The following is a 12183-nucleotide window of genomic DNA, read 5'->3' as shown; positions in this document are numbered from 1 at the left end:
AATAGCTCTATGGGATTGTAAAGGAAAATGTAGTCAAAAACCTTTATAGAAATACTGAGGGGGATGCCTTCGATTGTGAAATACTTAAAAAAAGTTGAAAATAGAGTCACACATTTCTTCTCTTTAAAAATTGCCTGTCAAGTTAGTGGTGAAGAAGTGCGAATAAAATAAGCTAATTTGTAAGTAACTGATTCAAAACAGAGTTTATAGGGTAATCAGGTGAAACTATGGTTAGGCGTATGTTTTACTGCTTTGTTAGCTGTGCTGTTCTATTAAGACAAGATTTGTGTACCACTTCTTTTTTTATCATTTCTTTTAAGGATCTTATTCATTTATTCATGAGAGACAGAAAGAGAGAGAGAGAGAGAGAGAGAGAGAGAAACAGAGGCAGAGACACAGGCACAGGGAGAAGCAGGTTCCATGCAAGGAGCCTGACATGGGACTCGATCCTGGGACTCCAGGATCACACTCTGGGCCGAAGGCAGGCGCCAAACCCCTGAGCCAGCTAGGGATTCCCCTTGTGTACCACTTCTATAAGACTTTTTAAAATTAAATTTCAGAATTGCCTAGGCAAAGTTTGCATTAAGGATTCATTTTAAGACTTCGGGAGAAGACAGGCAGATGGGCAATATGAAAAGATGTTCAACCTTTCTATAAAAGAAAACAAAGTAATAAAAAATTTTGACTGCTAGTTTAGGAAAAAAAACCCATTTAAGATAGATATTTTAAAAATCTAGTATTAGCAAAAGTAATGCAAAATAAGTACTCTTCAGAGCTGCAGAACATATAAATTAGAACAACTTCTTTGACAAACTATATCAAAATTTAACTTTTGTTAAAGGGTGAATTTTTGTTCAGCTTTTGATCCAATAAATTTAGTTGGTGAAATTTATTCTCAGGAAGTGACTGGACAAGTGTACAAAGATGATTTAAATATAGGAATATAAATATTATAATTGCTGGCAAATAGCTTAAATAATAATGTTGGTCAAATAGATTATGGTGTATTCATATAAGAGAAGCTCTCTATAAAATGTTTTTGAGCAAATTATGTATATTAAAATGTAGCATTTAGATTAAGCCTGTTACAAATTATATTTGTAAGTATTGAGAGATGTTAGAATCATGTTCTCAAAAATTTTCGGTAACTCTTCCTTGGTAATGGGATTCCAGGTACTGTTTAATATTCTTTGTTATACTTTTCTGTTTGAACTGGACAATGAGCATATGTTTAAAAATCCACAAAACACACCCAAATTTTAATTTTGTGAAACAAATCCTTCTTAAATATTGGAGCTATATAAACTTTATTTTCTGTATTAGATGAAAGTAAATTTCACCAAAATTAAGATACTTGTTCATGTGCTTTCATCACCCTCACCAACCCCAGTGTGTCCATGGAGATGATGAGGTAAGCTATTTTATTTGTAAAATTTCTATGGGGTTTAAAAATTTAATTTCATCTCCCAAATGATACAGAAGGGAGATTGAAAAATTTATGACTTATGTGGCATTTGTTTAGGTAATGATTTAAACATAGATAGTATTCTATTGTATTATGGGGCACTAGTAGACTACAACCAGACCTTTTAAAAAATTTAGTTTATTATTTTGTCTAATTTCCTAATGTAATATTGATTCATTATTCTTTTCATTACCACAATATCTCTAGGAAAGGTTCTCATAATGAAAGTAAGGTACTATATTTTATTATCTAATTTGCTTATTCTTTCTTTTATCTTGAGAATTTAGTTTTGATAAATAAAAGGATAAATATTTCACATTGTTAAAGTATTGAATTTAGCCTTGAAGGATGGTTATATGCTAAAGAAAGTTATAAATAGGACTTGTTCCTGATCAACTGGCCCAATAAAAGTCTAGTTTTAATAACAAGGCTCATAATACTATGTATACCTTGCAACAATATGGAAATTGTGATGGGTTTTTCCTGTTTTTGAGCTCAGGATCTTTAAGCTGTTACATCTTTGCAAACCACCAAATTAAACACTCACTATCTTGTAAAAAAATAAATAAATAAAAACAGCAGAAAGTAGAATCACAATTTTTCAGAAATTTTTCTTAAACAAATTCATGTTATTTATAAATGAAACCAACAATGCAGCATTACAGTAGGTATCATACAATATGAAGAGATTCACTCCTATGTTGCAGACAATAAAAGTTTCATGAGTAAACAAATGGTTCTGTATTTATCTATGTTAGACAAATAATTAGTGTTAAATTTTTTTGAAAAATAATATTTAGTAAACTCTAGATCTTATGTCGTTTTTTTGAATGGCAACTCCATTGAAGAGAAATTCTACTTCAAAATAAAAAATGAATCAATTCAAAGTAAATGGTTACATATGAGGTAATGAAACTACTGAGTAAATCTACATTTTATTATTTCTGCACTATATGGAAAATGTATCATATTTTGTTGCTAAAATTATTCTCCAAGTTCTTTCCACTTGGGGTTTTTACTAATTATTTCTGTGTTCATATATATCTTATTCTAATTATACCATAGCACTTCTATCCAAAAAGGTTGAACTGCTTAGTGTAGATCCTTGGTGAAAAGACTGACTACTAGTTTTGCATGAAGATAGGGTGACATAGAGGCTTTCATAATAAGACTAAAGCAACAGGCCAATATAAACAGACTTTTGAGTTGGAAGGAAGTTAATTGTCATATGAGTGAAATGATATAAGAAATTTAAGAACTTAAAGACTATATATCAGTGCTTATTCTGATTGGCATTTGTTAGTTAACTAGCCAAAAAAAAAAAAAATCAATGATTTGTTAAAAACTCTGTTCATTAATTGACATGTAATTTGAATGAATTGAATTAACACAAGGTTAATTAAGCTGAATTGACAGAAGATGAAAAATCTGTCTGAAGGCCTTGGAAGATATTCTTCATGATTTTCTTTGACAGTCAAGCTACCAGCAAGATTTACGATCTACCCGTGTGCTTTTTTTCCATTGAATTCTTTTAGTTTTAGAAATGACAAGGATAGTAGTTATGCTTGCCAAATACCATATGCTTTTATGTCTTCAGATGTGTCTAATTATCTTCAATTTTATGTTGGTCATTGTGTTTGAAAAACTACAGTCATACTGTTTCATTGTGCTTTACTTTATTGTGCTTTGCATGTATTGCATTTTTGTTGTTTTTACAAATTGAAGGTTTGTGGTAACTTTTTATTAAGTCCATTGACACCAATTTCCCAATAGCATTTGTTCATTTCACATCTCTCTGTCACATTTTGATAATTATCATAATTTTTTCTTTTAAGCCTTTCATTATTTCAAACTTTTCAGTTATTATTTTATTTGTTATGGTGATCTGTGATCAGTGATTACAACTTGCTGAAAATTCAGATGATGGTTAGCCTTTGCTTAGCAGTAAAATATTTTTTAATAAGGTATTATGTTGATTTTTCTGGACATAATATCATTGCACACTTGATAGATTATAACATAAATATAACTTTGATATGCATTGGGTAATCAAAAAATTGATTCACTGTGTTGCAATATTTGCTTTATTGCAATGGTCTGGAACCAAACCCAAAATATCTCTGAAATATGCCTGTATTTGTAGTATATGTTTGTGGTTGATGTCTTCCTCCAAAGAGGATGTTCTTTGCCTTTTTCTGGCACATGGAAGCACTAGCCATTCATGACCACTTCAATCCAAATTTGGAGTTTGATATATTCTGTGATGCAGAAACAACTTGAAGATGGGAAGCTCTCCATTTAGAACTGGCTTACTTCAAATGTGACTCCTAGAATGCAGCTCTCTGAGTCCCCCCCCATCTAAGTGAAAGTTAGTTTCTCAAAATGTTCACCATTGTGAATCTTGGACTCTCAATATTGTCTCTTGTCCTAAGTGTCACCAAAAGAGAAGCTCAGCTGATTTCCTACCTCTTCAGGATTGGCAAGAATTTTATAAGGTGAGAACAATCCCAAGGCTAGAATTACCTTTTTGAATATTACTTACAAAATATTGTTTGTTCTTTAGTACTTTTAAAAGATGTTAAAGTTTTAAAATATTTATAAGATATGAAATTCTAGTTTTTTATTTATTTTTAGTGGCACAGTGATTCCAAATTACTCTACCATTAACTGAAGTAGAAGTCCCATATTTTTGGAGGGGTGGGGGTTGGTGGGGCTAGGCTCCATGCCCAGTATGGAGACCAACATGGGGCTTATACTAACAACTATGAAATCAAGACCTGGGTTTAGATCAAGAGTTGGTTACTCAACCAAGTGAGCCACCCAGGTGCCCCATCTCATACTCCTTTTATTTTTTTATTTTTTTATTTTTTTACTCCTTTTAATTGTAAATATTCCATCATGTAATTTCTTCTCGGGTGTTTTTCCTTGTGAAATTGTTATTGTGTGTGTATATACCAATTTCTTTGTCAGTTGTTATCTAGTCCTATTAGAATAAAAATTAATGAGCTATTAGTTACACAGTTTCATTTTCTGACTTATATGCATGTATGTAAACTTTGGTGTCACACAAATTTGTGTTTAACTCATGTTCACCATTTACTGGCTATATTACCTTGAGCTAGATAGTATAATTATCTCTCTGAACTAAGGTTTTTTTTTGCGTATAAAATAATAACTGCCTTATAGTTACTGAGATATGTATGTTACATGCATAAAATAATATTAACATAGGAATATGGAGAATTTCTTATTCTCTCTCTCCCTCACATATAATTTGCAATATTGAAAAGTTAAGTCTTCAAGAACTAGGCATTTACCAGGCATCTTTTCCATCCAGCAATCTTTTGAATTATTATCCCCAAACATCTGCCTTTTAAAATATATTATTATTGTTATCATTTTTCTTGCCCATTTCCCCTAATAGACTGTAAAGTTCTTAAAGACAGGGCTCCTGCTTTGCCTCTCTGTATCGCCAGAATATGGTACAATTCATCACACAATATTAAGTGCTCAACATTTATTTGAATCCATAAATATTTATATTTGGTTGTTTCAGGGATTCATCCAATACGCTTTAGATTTTACATCAACTTGAATGGCAAAAAGGGACGCGTGGGTGGCTCAGTTGGTTAAGTGTCTACCTTCAGCTCTCGTTATGATTTCACGTTCCTGGCATTGAGTCCCAATATTGGGCTCTCTACTCAGTGGGGAGTCTGCTTGCTTCCCCCTCTCACTCTCCCTCTGTGCTCTCCCTCCACCTCAAATAAATAAATAAAATCTTAAAAAGAAAACCTTGAATGGAAAAAGGAAACTAAATATTTATCTATAATAAATATTGAAAACCAAATATTTGTAAGTGTATCTAGCTCCTAAAATTGCATTTTGAACTGTAAATACCTTTATAAGGGTACTGGAATATTTTTCTATGTACCTTATAAGCTTTATGCTGTGTTGCACATATTGGATCTGATTTCTTGACTTTCTCTTTTTTTCTTTCCCTTTTCTTCTTTCTTTTAATATTTTTATGACAAAATGTAACATGATTTCAGAAAAGTGCATTCAATAGTTACATATATTTAATGAATAATTATTGAGCAAATATAGAACTACAACCTCTGTCAAAATAAATAGAACCCTTGTATTTTGCTTCTTTTGCTCAATATTATGTTTATGAATTCATTCATGGTATGGTGAACTGCTCTAGTTCATTTATTTTTATTGCTATATGGTATTTCATAATGCATTTTTCTTACCCATTATACTGTTGAGGAATCTTTATTTCTAGTATTTAGCTATTAAGAATATTGCTAATGTGAACATTCTTGCATATGCTTTTGATACATGATGACTTTAGTTTCCCTAATAAGTAGAGTAGAGGAATAAAAATTTCTAGCTCATATGATATAGTATCTTAAACTTGAGTAGATATAGTAAACTGATTTTTGATTTGATATACTATTTTAAACTCCCATCATAGTATATGAATGTTCCCAGATACTGAAAATTCTTTTAGTGTTAAAGATTTTTTTTAAAGATTTTATTTATTTATTTATTTATTTATTTATTTATTTATTTATTTGAGAGCGAGAAGGAGAGAGCATGTAGTTGTATCTCATTGAAGTTTTAACTGACATTTCCAAAACTTTTAATGTGATTGCGCTCCTTTGCATATTTTTATTGTATATCAGAACTTTTTTTTTTTTTAAAAAATTTTTATTTATTTATTCATGAGAGACACAGAGAGGCAGAGACACAGGCAGAGGGAGAGGCAGACTCCTCGCAGGGAGCCCGATGTGGGACTTGATCCCAGGACTCCAGAATCATGCCCTGAGCCAGAGGCAGACACTCAACCACTGAGCCACCCAGGCGTCCCAGGACTTTTTTCTTCTGAGGAGTACCTGTTGCCTCTTACTCCTTTAAAAGAATTGTGGTTTTTTTCTGTATTGATATGTAGAATTCTAAACATTTTTCTCTTAATTGTTGCAAATATCCTCTCCCACTCTGAATGTTTTTTCACTGTCTTGAGGTTTTTGTTTTTGTGGGTTTTTAAAAATATATTTAAATTTTAGTTAACATACAATGCAATATTGGTTTCTGGAGTAGAACTCGGTGATTCATCACTTACATACAACACCCAGTGCTCATCACAACCAGTGCCCTATTTCATACTCATCATTCATCTAGATCATTCCCCACCCACCTCCTTCCATCAACTTTCAGTTTGTTCTGTATTGTTAAGAGTTTCTTATGGCTTGTTTCCTTCGCTCTCTCTTTTTTCTTTTTCCTCTTACCATATGTTCTTTTGTTTTCTTTCTTAAATTCCACATATGAGTGAGATCATAGGGTATTTGTCTTTCTCTGACTGGATTATTTCATTCAGCATAATACAATCTAGCTCCATCCACATTATTGCAAATGGCAAGATTTCATTCTTTTTTATGGCTCAGTAATATTCCACTGTAATATGCACCATGTCTTTATCCATTCGTCAGTCAATGGACACTTGGGCTCTCTCCATAATTTGGCTATTGTTGATAATGCTTCTATAAACATCAGGGTGCATGTAACCCCTTCAAAACTGTATTTTTTTTATCCTTGGGTATGTACCTAGTAGTGCAATTGCTGGATCCTAGGGCAGTTTTATTTTTAACTTTTTGAGGAATCTCCAAAGCATTCTCCAGAGTGGCTGCACCAGTTTGCATTCCCACCAACAGTGCCAGAGGGTTCCCCTTTCTCTGCATCCTTGCCAACACCTGCTGTTTCTTAGGTTGTTAATTTTTGCCATTCTGACATGTGAGAGGTGGTATCTCATCATGGTTTTGATGTGTATTTCCCTGATGATAGTTGATGTTGAGCATCTTTTCATGTGTCTGTAAGCCATCTGGATATCTTCTTTAGAAAAGTCTCTATTCGTGTCTCCTGTCCATTTCTTAACTGGGTTTGTCTTGATGTTTTTGGTAAGGATGAAAAACTCATTTTAATGAAGTCAAATTTATTAATTTTATCCTTTATAGCTAAGGCGTTATGTGTTTTAAGAACTTATTTCCTACCTTGAGGTCATAAAGGTATTCTCTTATATTATCCTTTAAATATCTTTTAATTTTGTTGTTCAACTTTTTAAACCACTTGGGACTTATTTTCATGTATAGTGTGGCTCATGGGTTCAATTTTATTTTTTTTTCCAATATGGATATCCAATTTTGAGCAACTTTTAATGAAGTGTTTCATATATATATGTTAGACTATTTTCATCATTATTAAAAAGGACATTTTATGGTATATCATTCTATTTAAAATTTCTTTATTGTATCTCAAAAAGTTTAATATGTATATATTTTTGTAATTTTCCCTATAGAGGGAACTTTTATGTGATTTATACAACTTTTATGTGATTTAATTCTAGATACTTGGTATTTTTATTCTGTTTTAAATAAAATGTTTATGTATTTTATTTATCTCTATATGTTGCTATTATATAAAAATTAAATTGATTTCTGTATATTGATTTAAATCTAACAATATTTCTAAACTCTTTAATTAACTCAATAATTGACCTATAGAATATTTCGGATTCTCTATACATTTAATTTTGTCATCTGTTAATAATGACAATTTGATTTCTTTCCTTTCAGGACTGAACCTCACTATTTTCTTCCCTTGCTGTACTCTGGGCTAAGCTCTCCTTTATAATATTAAATAGATATTCTGACAGCAGACATTTTTACCTTTTTCTTCAACTGAAGAGAAAGGTTTCAAAGCTTTATCATTTAATATAATGTTTGCTGTAGGTGTTTTAAGTACCCTTATCAGGTGTAGTACAAATTCTTACCATCAATGGATTTTGAATTTTATCAGTGCTTTCTCTGCATTTATTGAGCTAATAACATGTTTACTCTATTTTTATTTTTTATTTTTTTATTATTTTTTTGTTTACTCCATTTTTAAACTTGATATAGCGGTGAATTATATTTACTGATTTTTTAAAATGTTAAGCCAACATTTCTTAATGGGATAAAATACAGTCGGCAATGATATATTATCCTCTTTGTATAGTAATGGATTTGGCTTGGTAATCTTTTTTAACATCATTTCAGTAATCGTTGATGCTCATTTAAATGGCTTCATTTAAGCAAATAGCAAGTCAAATTATTTGGCCATTAAGGGGCATGAATTTTAGCCAGTTTTGATACCTTTCTTTTAAAAAAACATTTTGTATTCAAAGTAAGACTTGAAACTGACTTTTAATTTTTCCTTTCTCATGCCATCCTTCAGATTTGATATTAAATTGATTATAAGAGTATAACATTTTCCTCTATTCTCTGAAAAAAATTGTGCAAGTCTTCATCTTAGTCTGCTCAAGCTGCCATAAAAAAAACAAAACAAAACACCATAGACTTGTGGCTTAAGCAACAGAAATGTATTTTCTCACAATTCTTAAGGTTGTGTATCTGAGATCAAGTTGCAGTATGTTTGTATTACAGTGAGAATTCTCTTCCTGGCTTGTAGATGGCTGTCTTCTCACTGTGTCCTCAAGAGAGAGAAAGAGGGAGAGAGAGCGAGTGAGGGTACGGGAAGGGAGAGAGAGCTTCTTTGGTGAACAAAGACATCATAATTCAGAACATATACTCTCATCCTTAGGGTCCCACTCATAACCTCATCTAAATCTAAACCTCTCAAGGTCTCCATCATCATATTGGGGAAGGGTAGGGCTTCAACATATGAAATTTGGGAGGAGGTATGCACAGTTATGTTCATAACAGTATAGAGTTGTTTCTTCAGTGATTGATTGATAAACTCATTCATAATGCCATCTGGGTCTGTAGTTTTCCTTTTGGGAAGAGTTTTACACTTACTTCAATTTTTAGAAGATTATTTAGGTTTTCCACTTCTTCTTGAGTCATATTTTGTTAAAGATGCACTTTAAAAAAAAAGATTTTATTTACTTATTCATTTTAGAGAGAGAGAGAGCATATGTGAGCAAAGACGAGCAGAGGATGAGGGAGAAGGAGGGGGAAAGAATCCTAAGCAGATTCAGTGCTGAGCGTGGAGCCTAACACAGGCCTTCATCTCACCACCCTGAGATCCCAACCTGAGCCAAAACCAAGAGTCAGATGCTTAACTAACTGAACCACTCAGGCATCTCAAAGACACACTTTTGTGGGGATCCCTGGGTGGCTCAGCAGTTTAGCGCCTGTTTTTGGCCAGGGCACGATTCTAGAGTCCCGGGATCGAGTCCGCCTCGGGCTCCAGGTGTGGAGCCTGCATCTCTGCCTCTGCCTGTGTCTCTGCCTCTCTCTCTCTCATGAATAAATAAATAAAATCCTTAAAAAAATACACTTTTTCTAGGAATTTATAAATTTGTTCCATTATCTCCTTTTTATCAGTTTCATGTCTGCAGTGATTTGTCCTATTCATTCCTCATGTTCTTTCCCTCTCCCTCCCTCCTTCTCTCCCTCACTCTCTCTTGATCAGTTTTACCACAGGATTTGTCTCTTCAAACATATAACTTTAGTTTTCTTGGTCTTCTCTATTTTGTGTTCATTTTATTTCATTTATTTATTTATTTATTTATTTATTTTTTAAAGATAGATTTATTTATTTATTTATTTATTTATTTATTTATTTATTTATTTATGATAGACACAGGACAGGGAGAGAGAGAGAGGCAGAGACACAGGCAAAGGGAGAAGCAGGCTCCATGCTGGGAGCCCAATGCAGGACTCGATCCTAGGACTCCAAGATCGTGCCCTGGGCCAAAGGCAGGAGCCAAACCGCTGAGCCACCCAGAGATCCTCCTCATTTCATTTTATTTAAAAAAAATTATTTTTTTGTTTGAAATAAGGGGGGGGGGCAGAGGGAAAGAATCTAAAGCAGATTCTCCACTGAACGTGGAGCCTACATAGAGCTTGATTTCACAACCCTGAGATCATGACTTGAGCCAAAATCAAAAGTGGAACACTTAACCAACTGAGGCACCCAGATGCCCCTCTATTTCATGCTTTAAAAACATTTTATCAATTTTTACATTTATCTTCATTTCCTTCTTCATATTTCTTTGATTTTATCTTTTGATAGTTTTTGTAACCATTTTACATAGGTGTTTAAGTTCATTAACTTTCAACATTTCTCTTTTTTATCATATGCATTTCTTTGAACATTTTGCGTACTCCTTCAGATTCATCCTGTGAGTTTTGCTATATAACACTTGTGGCTACACAGTTCAACATATTTTCTAACTTCTTTTATGATGTTTATTTGGCTCATGTGATGTTTAGAATATATTCTTTAATTTCAGATATGGGAAATTTTCTAGTTACAGGTTTCTGATTGATTTTTTATATAAATGCATTGAGGTCAGATAGCATATTTTATATGGTCCAGATGTACTTCAAAATACTGTGAAATGTTAATGACATACAAAAAAGTGAATAAAACATAGCTATATAGCTTAACAAAAAATTATAAAGTAATTGTTCATGTTGCTATCACCCAGGGTAAGCTATAAAACAATGTTGAAATCCCAGAATTTACCTCATGTTCCTTTCCAATTTTCTCTGTGATTTGAATCCTTTATTTGTTGACATGTACTTTATGGTACAGTACATGTAGTCAATTTTCCAAATGTGTACTTGAAAAAATATGCATGATATAATTGTAGGGTATAATGTCCATAGGTCCATTTTGTTAATTATATTTTAAAATCTATGGCCTTACTTATTTTTTCTGTTTATTCTATCAACAACTAAGAGAGCTATATCACAATCTCCCACTATAAATACAGATTAGTTCCTTCTGTTGGGACTCAATATTTGTCTTTTTTTGAGGTTATATAATTAAGTGCATACATATTTAGAAATATCATTTCTTTATAGAATTTTTCCCTAAATTCTTGTTTTTTTTAATATTCTCTTCTATTTTCCATGTTTTTTCCCCAAAGCTTAGAGTATAGAATCTTTTTGTGTGTGTCTGTGAGAGATGATTTGCTTATAATCCAGTGGGTATTTACAATCTAAGTTCACCCTAAACTGACTTTGGAGCTTAAAGTTACAAATTTGCACAAAAACCAGTGCTGGGATTTTAGGGTAGTAGATTTCTTCACTACTATGACATAGCATGCCTTTAAAAACAATATTGATAAAAGAAATGATGGATTGACAGCAGTTTTGTGGTAAGTGGAATTTCTCCCCCCAGGAAAGTCCTCTTTTTTCAGCAGACAGAAGAAAAACAAGTAAAGCATTTCTATAACAAATAAAAATAATAATAATAATAATAATAATAATAATAATTCTATTGAATACTCAGTCTATGGCAGGCACTGCTAAACACTTAATATAGAATATATTATTTAGTCCTTAGTATATATTATCCTCACTTTGCTGTTACACAACAGGCTTCATGGGGTCAAGTAACTTCCCCAAGTCACAATTGGCTAAAAATCATCCTCAAGTTTCTCAAAAACTCAATAGTATCACAACTATATGGACTTGTCTTCATTTCTGTGAGGCAAAGAGACTTATTCTACATGTTAATAGTGTAACTTTTTTTATTTTTTGAGAAACATATGGGCAGAGGAAAAAAAAGGTCTATAGTATCATCTTTGGCATTTTCCCAAAAAGTACATTAGTGTGTTAGTATAGAAACAGTTGTTGGCAAAGAAAATACCTAAGCTCTACCTTGCCTCACTGGTTTACTTAGACAGTTAATTCATTTTATCCAGT

The sequence above is a fragment of the Canis aureus genome, chromosome 22 (assembly GCF_053574225.1).
Source record: "Canis aureus isolate CA01 chromosome 22, VMU_Caureus_v.1.0, whole genome shotgun sequence".
NCBI lineage: Eukaryota > Metazoa > Chordata > Mammalia > Carnivora > Canidae > Canis > Canis aureus.
The sequence above is the reverse complement of the archived record's forward strand: the minus strand, read 5'-3'. Positions refer to the sequence as shown.